At 39.0% G+C, this 21,446-nt stretch overlaps 1 protein-coding gene across 8 annotated transcripts in view; it reads right to left on the bottom strand.

Annotated features, from left to right (window-relative positions):
* Positions 1-21,446, bottom strand: part of LOC124232924 (amyloid beta precursor protein binding family B member 2) — a 364,177-nt gene that overhangs the window by 287,033 nt on the left and 55,698 nt on the right. For all 8 annotated transcript variants that reach the window (XM_046649842.1, XM_046649840.1, XM_046649839.1 and 5 more), the window contains exon 2: positions 8,770-8,924. The gene's annotated coding sequence lies outside the window, so the exon portion shown is untranslated. The remainder of the gene's footprint in view (positions 1-8,769; positions 8,925-21,446) is intronic.

Raw genomic sequence — 21,446 nt, 5'->3', positions numbered from 1 at the left:
TTTAACCAGAAAGGAGCCACCGCACTCACGAACTATCTGCAACCTTTAGTCTTCAAGAAAATCACCCTTATGAAACCAAGCGTGGAATAGTTACCAAGATTCTAAAATCCATCTTCAAAGGGCCTCAGCTGCATAATGATTGCAGGGAAAGCTGTTTTCTTCCATTCTTAAGAAGGGTGCGCTAACAAATTGCACAGAGCAATTTCCTAAGGCAAGTTAGACTGACGTTGATGTTCATTTTGTAAATAAATTACTGGGCTGGGATACTGTCTACATAAAAACATCCAATAGACTCTTTTTGTTTATGAATAAAGCAGAGGATCAATTCTTATTTGAGCACATAATAATCAATTTGGAAATTTCAGAAGTTCTGAACAGTTACCATGCCATGAACATAGATCTTTTTTTTTTTTTTGAGGAAGATTAGCCCTGAGCTAACTGCTGCCAATCCTCCTCTTTTCGCTGAGGAAGGCTGGCCCTGAGCTAATACCCGTGCCCATCTTCCTCCACTTTATATGTGGGACGCTTGCCACAGCATGGCTCGCCAAGCGGTGCCATGTCTGTACCCGGGATCCGAACTGGTGAACCCCGGGCCACTGAGAAGTAGAACGTGAGAACTTAAACCGCTGTGCCCCCGGGCCGGCCTCTGAACACAGATCTTATTTGGACAGTAATCAAATTAAATGTTTTATTCATTACAGGCCACTATGGGACTGAGAAACTACTGTTTATTCTTTTATCAGTAATCACATTAAAATAAATAACAATTGACTACATGTCACTCAAGTACAGTATCTTTGAAGGGTTTTAAAGAAAACCTAATACTTCACAGGTTATTTAGCACAAAAAAAATAAAGATAAGAAAAAAATCAAAAGATGTAATATTCCAAACTCTACTAATATATGTATCATAAACATCCTCATTATACATTGACTCAAAATTGTGGCTTCTCCTGGTGAGAGCAAGTTGAGGACACTCCATTCTTATACTGGCTCACTGAGTATGACCAAGTTGATCTGATTTGGCTTCATCTGCCACCAAACGATTATAAATAAGCTGGAGACTTCACAAATGTAATTGTACCACAACTCAAACTTCAGTGACTCTATCTTTCTGACCCTCTGACTTCCGTCAACACAAGGCCCTATTCAAAGTAAAGAGCAGTCAAGAAGTTACCGTCACCTGGCCATATTTCGTTTCAGCTCCCTAAGAAAAACAAGACCAACAAGACCAAAACCTCCCAGAACATTATACTGCACTCCCCTAGGGTCATTCATCATTCCTCGAATAGGTCACAAAGATTTTTGAAAGGGCACCAAAGAGAAAGAAAAGATTTAAAGGAGTGACTGGCTTAAAAGATTTGTGATACCCACTTACAGGGTCCGAGAGATAAAAATGAAAGCTTATCTATGGCTTTTTCTTTTAAATGAACAATAAAAAGAATAATTCCATGTTGATCTACTGGATGCATTTTTATGAAGTGACATTATCAGGCAAAGCACTGCCAAGGAAAGCAAACGGACCAGGTAACGAACATGTCAGTTCCCATCAAGCTGCTCTACCCGGGTTGAAATGAGAAGATTACAGAGAACGAGCAGGAAGCAGATAAGCCATCCTGGAGAAATGAGCCCTCCGGGAACCGGGAGGCATGGCTTGACCTACTAATGGAACTGCAGAAAACATGTTCTAAACCTAATAGTGTGATTTTCATATCCGATTAAAGCTCAGTGGCAGAAATCAGCTTCTAGCTATATGCCAGAGAAGGGAAATGTCTCTGAATTTCACCAAGACCAAATTTACACATTTTTTCACATTAAAAATAAAAGTCACTCCTCAAACAAAATTATAACTTTACTAGAAAACAAAATAAAGGAAAATGGCCAACTAGAATCCAAACATCAAAATAAAGCACTAACTTTTTTCCTTTTCAATCTCTTTGCCTTCACAATTTTTACAGAGTTGCAACTAAAGAAGAGATATAAATTTACAGTCTTCACATTTCCAATATAACTACTTTAATGTCTGCATAGCAGTTTATTAAGAACCATACTAATGCAAGACAAAAATAGCGCAGGTAAGCATAAAAATGCAGCTAACATTTTAATCATATTATGAAAAATGTTCAGTTTTCATAAAATACAAAACCATACTATATTCCAAAAACACAAGCCATTTTAATTCATAGATCTTCCATTTAGTAAAATAATAGTTTTGTGAAATTGATCTTTTTCTGTATAAAAGACCCAATTCATATAACCATTAATGAAAATTCTTAACATTCTTGAAATAATACACAAAACTTATAAATCCTTCAGTCAGTAGTCATGGGTAATGATTAAGACAGAGGTAATAAAAACTTTAAATTTAATCTATTTTATTCATATTGATAATGGCCATAAAAATGTTTACTACTTTATGAAAAACTAAGTATTTTTTGACTTATGGTAATATATATTACATAGGAGAAAAATCTTAGTGACCTTTGGTTAGTCAAAGAGTATTTAGAAACACAAAAATCATGAACTACGGAAGATAAAACTGATAAACTGAACTTCATTACAGTTAAAACTTTTGAGCTTCAAAAGACACTACTAGAAAGCAAAAAGACAAACCAAAGACCGGGAGAAAATATGTGCAAATCATACACCTAACAAGGGACTTATAGACAAACAATCCAATATAAAAATATACAAAGGGGGCCAGCCCAGTGGCACAGTGGTTGGGTTCACACACTCTGCTTTGGCAGACCAGGGTTCACGGGTTTGGATCCCAGGTGTGGACCTACACATTGCGCATCAAGCCATGCTGTGGTGGCATCCCTCATACAAAACAGAGGAAGACTGGCGCAGATGTTAGGTCAGGGCCAATCTTCCTCAAGCAAAAAAGAGGAAGATTGGGGGCCGACTCAGTGGTGCAGCAGTTAAGGGCACACATTCTGCTTTGGTGGCCCAGGGTTCGACAGTTCAGATCCCAGGTACGGACATGGCACCATTTGGCAAGCCATGCTGTGGTAGGCATCCCACATATAAAGTAGAGGAGGACGGGCATGGATGTTAGCTCAGGGCCAGTCTTTCTCAGCAAAAAGAGAAGGATTGGCAGCAGATGTTAGCTCAGGGCTAATCTTCCTCAAAAAAAATAAATAAAAATAAATAAAAATTTTTTAAAGACAAAGAAAAAAAAGAGGAAGATTGGCAACAGCTATTAGCTCAGGGCCAATCTTCCTCACCAAAAAAATATATATACATATATACATCAGCCAAGAATTTGAACAGGCATTTCCCCTAGGACTGGCTAAGAAGCTCACTTATTGAATAATTAGCTCAGTCACAAGGACATAAACTTCACAGTTACCATTTTTTGTCCTTTTCAAAAAGCTACATAATAGGATGATTTCATTAGAAACTCTAAAGCACATTACTTTGTATTTCTCACATCACAGTAAAGTTTTCAAATCATTGTAAAAAATAATGATAACAACATACAGATCGGACAAGAAATAAAACTACCTCCATTCACAGATGACATAATTTGATATATAGAAAATCCTAAGGAAGTTACATACACAATAAAAAACTACCAGTACAGATTAACAAGTTCAACAAGGAAGAAGGAAACAAGAGCAATATACAAAAATCAACTGTACTTCTAGACACTAACAATGAAATGGAAAATTTCACTAACTCTGAAATTAAATTTAAAAAATGATTTCATTTATAAAGGCATGAAAAAGAAGAAAATACTTACAAATAAATTTAATAAAGAAGTATAAGTTTTTTCCCCCCAAAACAACAATATACTGTTGAAAGAAATTAAAGAAGAGTTAAATCAATGGAAACATGCCCATGTTCACGGATCAGAACTCCTAATATTAGTAAGATGGCAATACTCCTCAAATTGATCTAGAGATTCAACACAATTCCTATCAAAAGGCTGGTTCAACATTCAAAAATCAATTAATATAATCCACCACATCATTAAGCTGAAAAGAAAAATCATATCAATAGATGGAGAAAAGCATCTGATAAAAATCCAATACCCGTTTGGGATAAAAACTCTCAACAAATTAAGATTATAGGGGAACTTCCTCAATTTGATTTTTAAAAAATCTACAAAAAACCTACAGCTAACTTTATGCTTAATGGTGAGAAACTAGATGCTTTCCCACTAACATCAAGAACAAGGCAAGGATGTCACCTCTCACCATTCCTGTTCAACACGGTACTGGGAGGATGACCTAGCTAGTGAGATAAGAAAATAAAAGGCATACAAATTGAAGGAAGAAATAAAACTGTCTTTGTTTGTAGATGACATGGTTATCTATGTAGAAAATCCCAAAGAATCAACAAAAAAAACTCCTGGAACTAATAAGCAATTATAGAAAGTTTATAGGATACAGAGTTAACATACAAAAGCCACTTGCTATCTTATACACCAGTAATAAACAACTGGTATTTGAAAATAAAAACACAGGAATATTTATATTGGCACCAAAATAAATGGAATACTTAGACATAAATCTAACAAAATATGTACAACATCTATGTAAGGAAAACTACAAAACCCTAATGAAAGAAATCAAAGATCTAAATAAATAGAGTTATTCCACATACATGGATAGTAAGACTCAATATTGTCAAGATGTTGGTTCTTCCCAACTTGACCTATAGATTCAACACAATCTCAATCAAAATCCCAGCAAGTTATTTTGTGGACATTGATAAACTGATTCGAAAGTTTACATGGAAAGGCAAATAGCCCAGAATAGCCAATATAATATGGAAGGAGAATAAGGTTGGAGGACCAACACTACCTTACTTGAAGATTTACTATAAGCTATGGTAATCAAGACAATGTGGTACTGGTGAAAGAATAGACAAATAGATCAATGGAACAGAACAGAGAACCCAGAAATAGAACCACATAAAGACAGCCAATTGATCTTTGACAAAAGAGCAAAGGCTATTCAATGAAGAAAGAATAGTGATTTCAACAAATGGTGCTAGAATAACTGGACGTCACACACAAAAAAAGAATCTAGACAAAGATCTTACACCTTTCACAAAAATTCTCAAAATAGACCACAGGAGCTGGTGCCGTGGTCTAGTAGTTAAGTTCAGCATGCTCCGTTTCAGCGGCCTGGGTTTGGTTCCCAGGCACAGACCTACATCACTGGTCAGCGGCCATGCTGTGGTGGTGACCCAGATGCAAAGTAGAGGAAGACCAGCACAGATGTTAGCTCAGGGTGAATCTTCCTCAGCAAAAAAAAAAAAAACAAAAAAAAAAACACAAAAAAAAAACATAGACCTAAAAGTGAAATGTAAAACCATAAAACTTCCGGAAGGTAACATAGGAGAAAACTTGGATGACCTTCGGTTGGCAATGGCTTTTTAAAACAACACCAATGATACATGAAAAAAATAATTGATATGCTGGACTTCATTAAAATTTAAAACTTCTGCTATGAGAAAGACTTTGTCAAGAGAATGAAAAGACAAGCCACAGAACTCAGAGAAAATATTTTCAAAAGACTTACTTGATATAGGACTGGTATCTAAAATATACAAAGATAAAACTCAACAATAAGAAAATGCACAATTCAATTAAAAAATTGGCAAACATCTGAACAGACACCTCACCAAGGAAGATATACAGATGGCAAACTACGCAAAAAAGATGCTCAACATCACACATCATTAGGGAACTGCAAATAAAAAGAACAATGGCATACCACTACCCATGTACCAGAATGACTAAAATCCAAAACAATGACAATGCCAAACGCTCAGAAGGATGTGGAGAAACAGGAACTCTCATCCATTGTTGGTGGGAATGCAAAATGGTACAGACACTTTGGAAGTTTCTTACAAAACTAAACATACTCTTACCACACAATCCAGCAATCATGCTCCTTGGTATTTACCCAAAGGAACTGAAAACTTATGCCCACACAAAAACCTGTACACAAATGTTTACAGCAGCTTTATTTATAATTGCCACAACTCAGAAGCAACCAAGATGTCCTTCTGTAGGTAAATAAACAAACTGTGGTACATTCATACAATAAAATATTATTTATCATTAAAAAGAAAAGAGCTATCAAGACACAAAAAAACATGGAGGAACCTTAAATGCATATTGTAAAGTGAAAGAAGCCAATCTGAAAAGGCGACAAACTGTATGATTCCAACTACATGCAATTCTGGAAAAGGTGAAACTATAGAGACTGTAAAAAGGTCAGTGGTTGCCAGGAATTCAGAGGGAGGGAGGGAGGGACGAAAAGTTATAACACAGGAGATTTTTAGAGCCGTGAAACTATTCTAGGGGTACTGTCACGATAGATACATATCATTATACATTTGTCAAAGCCCATACAATGTCCAGCACAAAAAGTGATCCCCAACATAGACCATGGACTTTAGTTGATAATCATGTATCCATATTGGCTAAGCAATTGTAACAAACGTACCACACTAACGCAAGACGTTAATACACGCAAAACTCTAGGTGAGGGAGGGGTACATGGGAACACTGTGCTTTCTACTCCATTTTTCTACAACCTCAAACCGCTTCCCCAAAATAAAGTCTATTAATTTTTTAAAAAGCAAACAATATCAATTGTTAAAAAAAAAAAAAAGTCTATCGTTAAGAAAAGGAAACAAATCTTTAAAATTCACAAGGCACTCAGAATTCTGCTCACCACAGAAAGCCGACTGAGGTTTTGGTGAGAAGAGCAGCTGTTACCCTGTGGTGTTAAAATAAACTCTGGACAGCTTTCTGATAACCTCTCATTTGGCTGCTCCCAAAACAATTGTGTTTATAGTAAATACCAAGATTCTACTACTGGTGAAAGCCCTGAAATTATCTTCCTTATCCACAATTAACTATAGGCTCTGGAAAGCCTCCCTTTCTTTCAGACTCAAAAAGCAAGTAATTGAATTAAATATTTTTGTAAATGTTCCTGAAGACTACATTCTATTTTTTCTCTGTTAAATAACAGCTCTCTCTGCTAGTCTCTCTACCAACCAGCAGAATTCATAATTCCATCTCTTCTACTCCCACAGTACTTAGTTCTTACTTCTGGTGACACATTTTTCACCCCGTGCATCAGCTGGCTGGTTACTGATATGGCCCAGTCCCTGCCCTTTGAGCCCCTGAGGACAGGACTGGGCCACAGTCATCTCATGCTAAGACTCACACTCAAAAGGTATCACCATCAAGATGTTTCTGGATGTAAGTGATGGATGCCTAATTCACACTAACTGGCTAACCTGCCAGGAAAGAGAAACTGGAGGTACTGGCTTTAGGGGCTGCTGAATCCGGGGCCATAAGTTGGGGGTGTGGGCATGTGTCCCCCTCACTCTCCATCTCTTTTCCTCCATCTCCCTGCTCTGATTTCCTGTGTGGACTTCCTTCTCAGAAAGGCTTTCCCTAAATGGTGGCAAAGAGGGTCACTGGGAGCTCCAGCTTCACAATCCCACCAAAGAGAAAGGCGTCTTTGCAACGGTTTCAGTGAAAATGCTGGGGCTCCTCCATCAACTGATCCTTGTGACCCTGACTAGCCAAGCTGATGTCACATGCCCAATACAGAGGCAGTGAGGTCACCTCCTCCAACAACACAAGCTGAAAACAAAGCAAGGGTGACTGACTGCCAGGGGAAAATCTGAGCAGTTTATTAAAAGGAGGAGGAAAATGATGCCGGGTGGGCAAAGTCAACAGACATTCACTGCTTCACAGGTTCTCAAGACTGCTGACGTGCTCCCTTCTAGTATTTATTAACTGTTTAGTATGTAGAATGCTGACTTACCCACTGAAGATCCAATAGAAAGGATCTGCAGTGCCTGTCCCTGTACAGTATACTTTCTCAAAATGAATTATTTCCCACCCACGGCCACATCTGAGGCTGTGTATGCAGTTTCATTCTCCCGGGCCACAGTGGCGCTATTTTGCATTTATTTATATTCCTATTATTTTCAGGGCATTTCTTCTCCTTTGCCCTATATGAGTATCTTAATATCAAATGCACACCCTGCTGAAAATAAATGTGCTGCTAGCTTTGGTTTTGGGGGAGATAAGAGTAAGTAAAAACTTGCCAAGCAAAGCAAAGGAGCACAGACAGACGTGCACCACCGCCCCCCCACCAGCCGCAAAAAATGGCAGGTCTCCATAATCCTCCCTTCATAGCATGAAAATACAAATGAGGGCAAGCCTCTGAACTTTACACTGTGCATCAGCTGGTCGAATACTGATCTGGCCTGTCCCCTACCCTGTGAACCCCTGAGGACAGAACCGTGCCACAGTCATTTCATACTAAGACCTCAAATCTTAAAAGCATTACCAATCAGGATGTTTTTAGCCATAGGTAGTGGACACCTAATTCTAACTAACTGCTAACCTGCAGTACAAGTCTGTGCTTTCTGCAGGACACCGCTTTCTCTCCAAAATAAAGCCAAGAGTACTGAGGTTTGTCAGGGGTGCCCTCTGGTTGTGGCATCTTAGAAATCTGCACTTAAGATCTTCCTCTCTTCTCTGAGAGAGAAGATGATGAGAAAGAGGATGGAACAGAGGAGAGGAAGAAGGAAGAGAAAGAAAGGAAAACAACAACACCCTGAACACAGAAGTTTGTCAGGATATATCTGGCCTTCATACGCTGCTGGGAATCTCTCAGATAACTGGGAATGATTAATTGGGGTTGTCTCAAAGTTGTAGAAAACAACTTTTCCCTGTCTGACCCAATCCACTTTACCCAGCCTCTCTTATCTTATACCAACCTGATTTTGCTTAAGGTGTCGTCTGTCTCAGGCTTTCACAGCAGCTTTCTTTTATGGATTTTCCATCCAGCAAATGTTTCTGTTCCACGGCTGGGCAGATCTGAGCACAGCATGCTTGGCTACGGACGCAGCGGCTCACCCACAGCAGCTCCAACCTGGAGGGGCAGAGGCCAGAAGCCGTTACAGGGATTCATATTCACAAATTCTCTCTCTCAAGAGTATGTGTTTGGCAGGATAACCCCAATCATATACCAAATGTTTAAAATAATTAAGGAACAGAGACAACAGCTTATAAGGTGTCCTAAAGACAACTTTGAGCTATTCCGAGGAGAAGACTGAAGTATTTAATCATTATTGAAAAGGTTTGGCCCAACGATTAGGCTTTGTTTGTGGAAAATTTAAAAGCCAGATGTTTTCATTAACCACAGAAAACACAAGCTACAACTAAAATTTCATGAACACACTGATCTGCTCTGTGGAAAACCACAGGAATGTTCTGGCAAGGCTCCGTCTGAATTCTTGGGACACAGAGGGCTGGAATCCTTCCCCTTAGGAACTTGAACAGAAAATGAACTTGCTCAATACATTTTAAAAAAGTAAAATGAAACCCAGATTTAATCTCAATCAAATACAAAAACATTTCAGGACTTCAAAGGGCACCACCAAAAGACACATAAGGAGAAGGTCATAAAAAATTCCAATGTGGTTCGGGATTTAGAACATATTTTCAATGCAAAGGGAATGTGTAACAGAAAATTTTATAGGCTGAATAATCCCAAGGGGAAACTAATCATATTTCATCTCCTAATAGAGGAAAATGATATACGAAACCCATATTCAACAAGTGAATCATAAATATTATCAAATATATAATATAGTTGGGCAAAAGGAATCTCTTAACTACTCTAATTCATGCCAAACCTGTGGCCTGGCCCACACTAGCTACCCTGCCTCAGCTTGAATAATCAAGGCATCCAGAAAAAGAGTGTTAAAATAACTTGTTCTCACTGATAGTGCAATTAGCAATTCTGGCACAGAAAACTCAAATGAGGGAATCTTATAAAAGCAATTCATGAACAATTAAGAACTAATGGTCTAAGAAGTCTTCATTTGTTAGTTATAGTTATAGTTACGACAACATCTATATAGCCTAAATATTGAAAGCCTATTCAAGAAGGAACAGGACAAATGTTATTTTCAGATACTGGGTCCATGATTCTATTTCTGTAACTCAAAACAGACCCTGTCACAAGTGTGCCAAGCATAATATTACATTAATCTCTACCTTTATTTGAAACCTCAGTCCCAAAAATCATCTCAAAAGGAACACAGCAGGAAAAAAGCAAGATGTCACGTTATACATGTATGGTATAATTCCAGTTTTGTTCTACAAACCAAGTGTGTATAATCTAAAGACACCAAAGTATAAACAATATCTATTTCTGGGTCACGGAATTAGAAGATATTTGTATTTCCTTCTTGGTGTTTTCCAAAGTTTCTACAATTAATATCTATGGCTTGTAGAATTTGAATATTTTTACGGGGCCGGCCCAGTGGCCAAGTGGTTGGGTTCACGCACTCCACTTTGGTGGCCTAGGGTTTCATTGGTTCAGATCCTGGGGGCAGACCTAGCACCACTCATCAGGCCATGCTGAGGCGGCATCCCACATAGCACAACGAGAAGGACCTACAACTAGAATATACAACTAGATACCAGGAGGGGTTTTAGTGAGAAGAAGAAGAAGAAGAAAAAAAAAAGACGAAGATTGGCAACAGATGTTAGCTCAGGTGCCAGTCTTTAAAAACAAAAAAAAAGAATATTTGTAAATAAGGTTTTTCTTAAATAGTATGGGAATACAAATCAGAAATGGGATGTCTACACTATATTAGCCTGATCTCTGGGTTTTCTCTTATCTGAACAGTAAGAGATAATAAATTTAGAAGTCTTCCTTTATCTGACTCAGTAATTCCTAATTTAGAAATTCAAAACCCAAGTGTCCAATAACACTTCCAGGGCTGAACAACAGTACTTTCCTAGAGATAAGAAATTTTTATTTGTTATTCTACAGACTTGCCACAAAGAGACAAAACGACCATAGCTATTTGCCTCCCTTAACTAATGCATCCAAACTTCTCTATCACTGGCCACGCCATACAATTGTGGCTTAATTAAAAAGAGTGCCTCCTGATGTTACTTACAATGTCACAGGAGCAAGGCCCTTAAGTGAACCCTGCCACACTCCATTTCTGATACTCTTAGCAGCGCAGAAAACACCAAACACAACGGCAGAATCTTAATGCTGGGTTACTTGACAATCCGTCACTTCAAGAAGCCTAACCCCCTCAGTTTACAAATGAAGACACTGATGCCCAGAGAGGTCAAATGTCTTTTCCAAGGCCACACAGCTGGCAGAGCAGGGATGACAATCTAGATGGCCTGCCTGCGCTTTGACCAAGCGCTCTTCCCACTACTACAACATCTCAGCACACGTTCGTTGAAATAAGTGGGTACGAACCACACACACATGTTAAATTCATACCAGCAAAACTAGAAGAACAAGAAAGAAATTTGTTCCATCAAAAATGAAATGCATGCAGGAAAAAAAAAGCGAAGACTCAACCGCAGGCTAAAAAAGACGTGGCTCTGCCCAGAACACATTCAATCAGAGAAACAATGGTTGCAGTGTGCTCGGGCAGCAGGTGTCCCGAACAGAAACTGCCTATCACACCGAAGGCTTTCTGGTCCTAGTACTTGCCCTGCTGATAACAGCACAGCCCCACAGCTCAAAGCAGGACAAAAGGTTTGCACCAAGATAAATCCATACTTGCACCACGCCACCTGTAAGAGACAGAAAGGATGTGTGCTCACTCCAGTGTTGGAAATAAGTGATTTATGGCATCAAGTTCTGGCCTCTTCCTTCCAAAATGACCCAAGACTTAGAGAAGAAACACTAGTGGATTCAAAAATTAAGAAAATAACAGGCACGAAGAACTAAAATAAAATAAAATAAAATAATCCTCCTGCTTCACCTCTTATGTTGGATACGACCTTAGAGAGTGAACAGGATTTTTCTCTTCCTCTAAATGATTTATTTGAACTGTTGCTCACCTCCACTTCTTTGTTAGCATTTACCTACAGTGTCCACGCCACACCAATCAGAAACCTAAGGTTCTCACAAAATGTGAAAAGCCTGAAAAGCAAGGGGAGAGAAGAGGACAGATGGCAATGACAAACTCAAACGCTCCCTGAAAAGCCTTTATTGAGCTCACTTCTCGTGGCCCTTTGCCTACTGTGCAGCAGGACAACAAAGGCATGAACTGTGAAGCTGCTAATAAAAAAAGCCGCATCGAGCGATGATGTGATCTCGCTTTGTTAAGAGCAGAACAAACACGATGGCTCTGTCTCGCCTCATCTGAGAAGTCAGGCACCCAACAAAAAAAGAAAATGCGTTTTTTTCCACCCAAAACTGCTCCTAAAGTCTCCACCATATATTTTCATGGCTGGATCCTGGAGGAAAGACAATATGGGCAGTTTATTTACTCCCTCCTCTGCCTCAGTTCTAATACTAAAGGTTCAAGTCCACAGCTGGCAAAAGGAATTAGACTCTTGTCGCCGTTTCACAATGAAACCAAAGTTCTGCGGGTGAGTATGGTTCAAGCAACTCTCTAAAGTCATTTGTAAGGTAATGATAGTAAGTTTGAATTTAGCAGTCTGGTGGAATGAACTCTGACCTACTAATCACATTGGGTACAATCTTGCTGAAGTCACCAAATTATTTTTCTCAAAAGAGACTAAACAGAAATTAGAATTAGATCTGATTCATAGAGTTTAAAATCCTTTCTTACTTGGAACGTTGGCTGTGTGCTGTTTCGTTTTTAGGCACTCAGTGAATGCCTTTGGCAAAATGTGCACATAGATACTGCCACCATTTAAGAATCCTAAATGTTTGGCCAGCATTTTATTTTTTCTATTCTAACGTCATAGGAAAGTTTCTCCTTCTTGAGCCTGATTCCAGAAATATCAGCCAAGCCAATTCAACACTTTGGAAATGTCTATCTTAAAACAACCAAGAGGACCAAGCAAAAACATGTTGGAGAACATTCCTCTCATTGCTTTGGAATTTTATTTTAAAAGCTTAGATTCACAATGTTGATAGATTTACATCTTAAAATGTTTGGGAAAGGAGAGTATAAATTGTTTCAAATGTTTGTTTTTTTTTAAATAATCTATGATAGGTACTCATCACACGTAACCAAAAAGAATCTATTATGAGAGGCCACCCGGTGGCGCAGCGGTTAAGTACACACATTCTGCTTCGGCAGCCCGGGGTTCACCGGTTCGGATCCCAGGTGCAGACATGGCACCTCTTGGCAAGCCATGCTGTGGTAGGCGTCCCACATATAAAGCAGAGGAAGATGGTCACGGATGTTAGCTCAGGGCCAGTCTTCCTTGGCAAAAAGAGGAGGATTGGCAGCAGATGTTAGCTCAGGGCTAAACTTCCTCAAAAAAAAAAAAAAAAAAAGAATCTATTATGAACAACCCAAACTGGTACCCAATAAATTTTGTGGCTGATGATAAAGACATTATGGCAATTTGGAAAAGGTTTAACACAATAACTTCCCCGGTGATGCTCTCAAGAGGGGTTCAACTGGAGGGTGAACAGGGGGAATATATGCTTACTAATGTTTTAAAGGTTGTTCTGGAAAGAAAAATGGATGAAGAAATTAGCAGATTTTGAGATTGTGGTCCCAGCTCTACGGCTTATGATCCGAGGCTTTCTAGGATAACTAATTTTTTCTCTCTAAACTTTGTTCCATCATTTGCAAAAGTGGGATGCTACTATCAGCCAATTTCATGGGATTTTCAAGGGATGAAACCAAATTTGAAAGCATTATAGAAATTTATAAAGCACTATGTATTCGTTCAAAAAATATTTACTAAGAAACTACAATGCTGCTAGATACGGCACTGTGGATACAGCCATGAACAAGAGACCCAGTCCCTTCCTGCAATGACCTAGGTTAAGGGACACCGTGTGATTTGTGAGAGGCACAGGGGGCTATGGGAACATGGAGGCAGCCTCTAATCTGAATGCCAGACAAATATCAGGTATTGTTACCTTTACAAGTCCTTGAGGAATTTTCTCAGTGAAAAGTAGTAGATGTGGTTTTTAGGTTTGTCTCATTCGTTTAGTACTTTTTTATTGAACACTCCCCATGCGCTAGGCACTTTTCCAGGTGCTGGCGATTTAGCACTGAACAAAATTCCTGCTCTAGCACAGACACAGAGATGACACTTCAGTCACTCCTCATCCATGTGAAATGCAAAATACATGAACTGAATAGATTTACGCAGCCAGGCTGCTTCTGCTGCAAGACAACTATTTTTTTTTTTAACCAAAATATCCACACACAAAAGTTAAAAGGAATATCCTAATTGATCTAAATGCAGAAAACATTTTATTTCTTATTTTAGTCTCCAGGCCACATTTTACAATATACCAAATAGCTGCCATCATATGAAAGGCACTCTTGGCTTTAAGGGATTACAATGTGTGTGTGTGTGTTGGCATGGAGCAGACCGCTCCCCCGACTTCTTTTTCCCCTCAAGAAAAAGAACACACGTTGGACGTCTTCCAAGAACAACCCCAGTTTTAACAAGGGGAATATCAGTTATTTTAGAAGCATTTCCTGTAGTCATTTTTTTAAAGGATAAAAAAAGTTGAATTATTTATTTTAGAAAACGAAACTGAAGTTCAATTTTAACATGCCAAATGTCTGCCTTAGCAAAGTTTCTTTTTAAAATCTGATTTAAAAAAAAAAAAAAAAAAGAAGGGCCTGAGAACTAGGCTGTCCAGGACACAGGCAACTCGATTATCTAAAAGTTCAACGCCAATGGAGGGAAAGGGGATGGGGTTGGGGGGGGAAGAGAAAGGAAGGCACAGGAGGGAAGATCCATGCGTTGATCTGTAGGATTAATAACCCGAAAGCTCACATACTCAACAAATGCTAAGAGCCAATGTTAAAAATATTGTATAGCAAGGAAGAAAGTAAATATCCAAGTAAAACTGACCAAAATGATATCCAACTCCAGAGCAAGAGTTCCCAAACCTGAGATTCCTAAAAGAAATACCAAGCTCAAAGGCCATGTACTCTGACTAGATTTGGGGTAGTGTCCACGAGTCTTTATTTTTTTTAACTGTCCCCAAATGATGCTGATGCCCAGCCATGGTTGGGAACCACTGATTTACTGTATTTCCTCATTGAAAAAAAGCATTGAAATATTTTTATTATAATAACGGGGAAGTGTCCTGCTAAGTGCTTTCCATCAATCTTCATCCATCCTGAAGTATGAACTATTATTATGACTATTTTTAAATGGGGGAAATTTGAGGCATGAAGAGGTCAAATAACTTGACCAATGTTACATGGCGTTTAAATCAAGGACCTCGGATTTTTACCCAAGTCTTATCTTCCCCATATTTTCTTAGCACTCTGATCTGGTGAACTTTGGCAAGCTAAGTCTCTTTTCTGCTCTCTAGTCTAAGGATGTCACACGACTACTCATCCTAACAATGTATCATTAAAGTTTTTAATACAGAACTTCAATTCTAAAATTCAGTAAAAAATTCTGTGATTTAAGAGGATGTTGTGAAAATCATATATAAAGTGTGGTCTATTTAGAGCAGTGGGGAGGTGTTTGGTCAGGTCTGTAGAATTATTTTAATCACCTTCCATTCCAACTTAAGATCAGTAAAAGGTCCGCTTCTGCTCTAAGGGAATACATGCTCCTGCGTCAACACTGGACTTTTCCCTGGAAGGAGGTGGACACAGTGAGGTCCAGATCACTAGGAATGATTGTCAAGGGTTTCACACCTTTTCACAATTTCACACTTTTGTTAGTTTTGTTACTCCATCTGCCTAGACTGCCCCTCTCTACTAGGATCTGCCAATTACTGACCCTTCAAAGCCCAGCCTAAATATGACCTCCTTCAGGGTACCTTCTTAGACGCCCTGGCAGAAATAACTGCTGAGGCCTTTGTGATTTTCAATGCTTCTCCTATCACATACAGCAGAATGATGCTCCTCTTGACAGAGTCTTTGTAAATCTCACCTCCTCACCCTTTGGTCTTTTTCCTTAGGTTATGTTTTTGATTGTTTTTTCCCAAATCTTCCTGGTCAATTTTTTTTTTCCAACAACAACAAAACACCTAAATTTATGTTGTCCTGTACACACTCTTTCCCCCGCTCCCATTTTATTGAGATATAACTGACATAGAATGTATTAGTTTCAGCTGTACACATAATAATTTGATATATGTATATATTACAAAATGATTACCACAATAAGTTTAATTAACATCAGTCACCTCACATAGTCACCAAATTTTTTTTGTGATGAGAACTTTTAAGATCTACTCTCTTAGCAACTTTCAAATATACAACACAGTATTTTTAACTATGGTCACCATGCTGCACATTACAGCCCCAGAATTTATTTATCTTATAACCGACAGTTTGTATTCTAACCGCCTTTACCCATTTCCCCCCCCCAACTCCTCTGCTTCTGGCAACCGCCAATCTGTTCTCTATTTCGTTGAGTTTGAGTTTTTTTAGGTTCCACATATAAGCGTGATCATACAGCATTTGTCTTTCTCTAACTTATTCCACTTAGCATAACGCCCGTAAGTGCCATCCATGTTGTCATAAAGGGCAGGATTTCCTTCTTTTTTAGAACTGAATAATATGCCTGGTCAATTTTTATCTTATGCTCTTTGCACTTATTTGTTATTACATATTTTATTTCTTAAAACATTCCAAACACAGTTATCTTATATTCTGTATCAGATCATTTTAATATCTCAAGTCCTCTGGGTTCTAAATCTACTGTTTTTAATTTGTTTCTGGTGACTCTCACTCCTGGTGGCTTGTTTTCTAGTAGGATTGAAGATGTTTGATTCTGAACTCAGACTGGGTCAATCTTAGTCAGGAGAATGCTAAGGCCTAATGCAGGGATGCCTAACTCCAGAAAAGATTTGCAATTGCTTCTGCCGAAAGCCTAGGGGCACTTTCCTCCTGGGCCACTTTAGCTTCTTGTACAGGTTCTAGTAGAATGCAGGTTCTTCTACCTTGCCACTGACCCAAAGCACAGTCCCCAATCAGTGATGACTGATATCACTTGCCCTTGAGGCAACCTGTCTTTTGTGTTTGTTACACACAAGGCTCCCAGTTTTGACAGTTGGTTGATCTAATTGGGGTAGGAGACTTCAGAGATGTCTTAGTTCATAATCGCAGAAGTACATTAAAAAATGCTTATGCAGGGCCAGCCCCGGTGGCCCGGTGGTTAAGTTTGGTGCATTCCGCTTCAGCAGCCCAGGTTCAGTTCCTGGGCACAGAACCTACACCACTCATCAGGGGCCATGCTGTGGAGGCAGCTCACATACAAAAAGGGAAAGATTGGTAGTGGATGTCAGCTCAGGGTAAATCTTCCTCAGCAAAAAGAGGAAGATTGGAACAGAGGTTAGCTCAGGGCAGATCTTCCTCAGCAAAAAAAAAAAAAAGAAAGAAAGAAAAAACCACAAATGCTTTAATCTACAGTGCTTCAGTGGGGAAGCGTGTTAAGGTATCCAGCCCACCATACTGCTAGAAACCTAAATCTTGAACTAATCATCTTCCCTCAAAACCGACTTTTCCTCCCTTGTTCCACATTTTGTTGAAGGGCACCATTCACTCTCACCCAGATCTGAAACCCAGTATTGCAGGTACCAGTGACCTCTTTCTTTCCTCCACTACCCCAGGTGCAACTAGGCACCAAGTCCCAATTTCTTGCTTGATCAAAAGTGGGTTTGCATTTATGTTTCTGATCAACGTGGCACTTAGTAGTATAATTTTAATGATCAAGGACAAGTAAGAAAAATAAATGAGGCAGAATTAAACCCAAATCACACATTCCTGCCAAACGAAGGTGCTTTATATGAAGGAAGGTTCACACACAGGGAAGTGGAGGGAGACCTCAGTTTCACATGAATCTCAAAAGAACCGGAACTTGGGCTGCCAGACCATAATCGTTCTTCCAAGGACAGGTTTAATTTTAGTCAAACAACATTATCCGTCATGATACATTAACATTAATTTGAATTTTATTGGTCTTGTAGTTTTACTTGATTTTACTCTATAAATTTGTCATTGTTTTATGGTTATATAAGAGCTGGAACCATAAGGAGTTTATACCTAGTTTTATGTAAGGGCATATTTAAGCTAATAAAAATATTTATGTCAGTACTGGGGATTTGTGAGAAGTTTTTTCCTTTAAATAAAGAGGTCCATAAATTACTGAAATTTAAGTAACACTGGTCTTTATATACTTCGCCACCTTTGGTACATTCATCATTCTCTCCATAAACAAAGAGAGAGAAATGGAATACAACAGCACATGCAAGAAATCACTTACTAAACTCCAATTTCTCCCCAGTTCTCCAGCTGCTTGAAGTAGCTCAACACTGATGAATCTTTTAAAGCATCATGCTTTGTTTCTTTCTTCCAATAGTGGTGGTTTCTAATACATAAGACAACAAGAAACATTGCTCTGCCCAGCACCAACCATCACCCACTTCTACCAGAATGTATAAAATGGCACAGATTTACTGGCAACAGTATAGCAAATGAAATGTGTCACACAAAAGATAGCCCTTGCCTTAAGGAAGTCCATTTCCTGGTTGGGTTTCAATAACCGGGAATTTGGTGAGTACAGCATTGCTTTCTGAATGAGTACAAGTAACTCCCAACCATTTCTTCTTAATTTCTATATTCTTATTCTTTATGGAATGATGGACTGTAGTTCCTTCAACCTCCAGATATTTCATTTTAAAAGTTCCCCTATCATGATAAAACTTTCTCTCTCCAACATACTGGCCCACGTGTCAACATCTTTTATTTCTCTTCCCACAGGGTCCAACTCAACCAGAATCAGCAGGGAAGTCACAGCATATCCACGCAATCCCTTACTGGAGATAGGAGCACCCTGGGGCCCCGAACTTTGAAAAGGCTTACCCAGGGTCACATGGCTAATGGGCAGAGACCAGAACCCACTTTTACCCAGTCTGGCACCCAATCTAATTCTCTGACTCATCTGACTCATTTTAAATCCTAAGTAGTTTGAACTAGGACCTAAAATAAACGACTTTGGTCATCATTAAAACTTTTTTGAGTCCAGTAATTTGATATTTTGCTAATAATAATTTGAGGATATCCACAGTGTATAAAACACCAACTCATGTTTCAATAAAAGACTAAAGAAAGTACCTCAAATTCTGAAACCTAATTTCCGGATTCTTACTTGGAAGGGTTTTTTCTTGTTTTTTGTTTTTTTTAATTTTTTTTTTTCCTTTTTCTCCCCAAAGCCCCCCCGTACATGGTTGTATATTCTTTGTTGTGGGTCCTTCTAGTTGTGGCATGTGGCTGCCTCAGCGTGGTTTGATGAGCCCTGCCACGTCCGCGCCCAGGATTGGAACCAACGAAACACTGGGCTGCCTGCAGCGGAGCGCGTAAACTTAACCACTCAGCCATGGGGCCAGCCCCTGTTGTTTTTTGTTTTTTAATCAGAGTACGTTAACTTGGGGGAAAAAATGAGATTACTTTTTTAATTCAAAGAAAGAAAGAATATTCTACTGATAGTTTTAAAATGACATAGTGACCACATGTAACTCTAATTCAGCAACTGTTCTCAAATTCAGATCTGGAACAGGGCACAAGAATATGCATTTTTAGCAAGTACAAGTGATTACAATGCTGATAGTCTGAAGGCCGCTTGATGGGAAACACTGATCTATTCAATTTTTTAAAACAAACTAATTCTGGTACTATTTCTATCTAATCATGAAAGTAAGACAAAGGGAGGAAGGAGAAAGGAAGAAAGAAGAGTGAGAGAGAATCCTAAAGACACAGACAGATGAGACAAACAGACAGACATGGTGTTACCCTTCAAGCATGTGGAAAAGTGGCGTTCGTGGAGTAACATTCCTAAACTCTGGCCTAATAAATTATGTGAGAGCTGCTGCTAAGAATTCTTAAAATCAACTCAAAGCAGAAATGGCACTATCACCCAAAGAATAAGTGAAATCAAAGACTAGCACAGGGTTTGGCAGATTTCAGGCCCTCAAGACATATTTGTTTAATTAAGGAGCAATTCCATCTCCAGCTGGAAATCTGAACCACAAAAGACAAATCCTAATTAATATGATTACATCTTATTTTCCCCCTGTGTTTGTTTCCTCAGGACATCTATAATGTCTGAACTAGAAATGGAGCCATAAGTATTCTAACATTTGTTAGAATGCTCACCCTATATTTTCGTCATTTATAAATTGATAGATATCACTTTATTAATTCTTCTCAGATCTTTTCAAAGAAATTTTAACTTTTTAAATTATATCTATTATCCACCTTAAGCCAGGTAATACTGGCAAGTAAAACCTACTAGAAAGGACAGGTGGGGAAAAAAGAAAAGGAAGGAATGGGAGATACAATTAATTGAGGAGAAAAACCAAGAGTAAAGAAGTCAAGAATTAAATGCAGCTAAACATACAAACCACTACTTCATGGTCCAAACGCTGTATCATTTTTAACAAAACGAGGAAAAGTCCCCAACAGATTTATTTAGAAGAAAATTATCAGAGCTCCTGAGGACACTGGGTGAGGGGTCTCCCTCTGCTCTCTATCTCCATCACCAGGCCAGCTTCATTCATTCATTTCTTTCTACTTCTTTCATTTCAGGACAACATTTAGCAGTGTTTATTTTATTCATTTTAGCCAAAATTAAATCCTGATAGGAGGAAAGAAAACTTTTATTTGCAAATTATTATCTGTTGTGAAGCTGAGTCCACAGCTTTCTTTCACAGAAGCGGGGGCTAAGTGTTACAGAAAGTTCATGGGCTTTGGAGTTTGAGAGAAAAAAGTTCAAATCCTGTCTGCATCACCTATTATCTGTGTGACCTTAAGACTCATCGTCTAACTTTCTGAGTCGTTTTCCTCCTCTATAAAATGGAAACCACAGCAGCTACCTTCTGGATGAAGTGGGGATTAGGGACAAAGTATCCTAAAAGACCGAGCAAAGTGCCCAGCACAGCAAGTGGCTGCTTTTATTGTTATTTCACACCTGCTGCCTTTGCCTCAAGGCTTATCTTCTGTCTGGGCAGGTCAGTCTAAAGCAAGTATTCCCCAGACTAGCAGGCACTCTGTTTCTGGCTGCAAAGCATTCCTGCATGAAAGCCCCCTCAAACCGCCATCTAACACCAGACTTGTTAAAGCTGCAAGCCCACAGGCCATCCAGAGCAGGGTTCTGTTCTCCCCCAGTACAGATGAAATGAAAGCCATTCTCCTCAGGCCTTCTCAAAGGACCACCCACGCTCAAAGGGCGCCTAGTGTATCATTTTAGCTACAGAGAAAGAAGCCAAGGAAATGACCCCAAATTTTCACCCCTGGAGCAATCTAATCCCAAACACTTGGATAATAAGTGGAAGAGAGGAAGGAGGCTATGTGGAGGCAGCTTTGCTCTACCACCCCCAGCCCCACCTGCCAGCACACACAACTGCTCTGACGCATGAATCCTCTTAAAATCTGGACCAGGCCAGGAAATGCCAAGAAACAATACAGGGTCAGTGGAGAAAGCAGCTACTGGT

Source organism: Equus quagga, unplaced genomic scaffold (genome assembly GCF_021613505.1).
Source record: "Equus quagga isolate Etosha38 unplaced genomic scaffold, UCLA_HA_Equagga_1.0 146_RagTag, whole genome shotgun sequence".
Lineage (NCBI taxonomy): Eukaryota > Metazoa > Chordata > Mammalia > Perissodactyla > Equidae > Equus > Equus quagga.
This window is presented reverse-complemented; position numbering and strand designations above follow the sequence as displayed.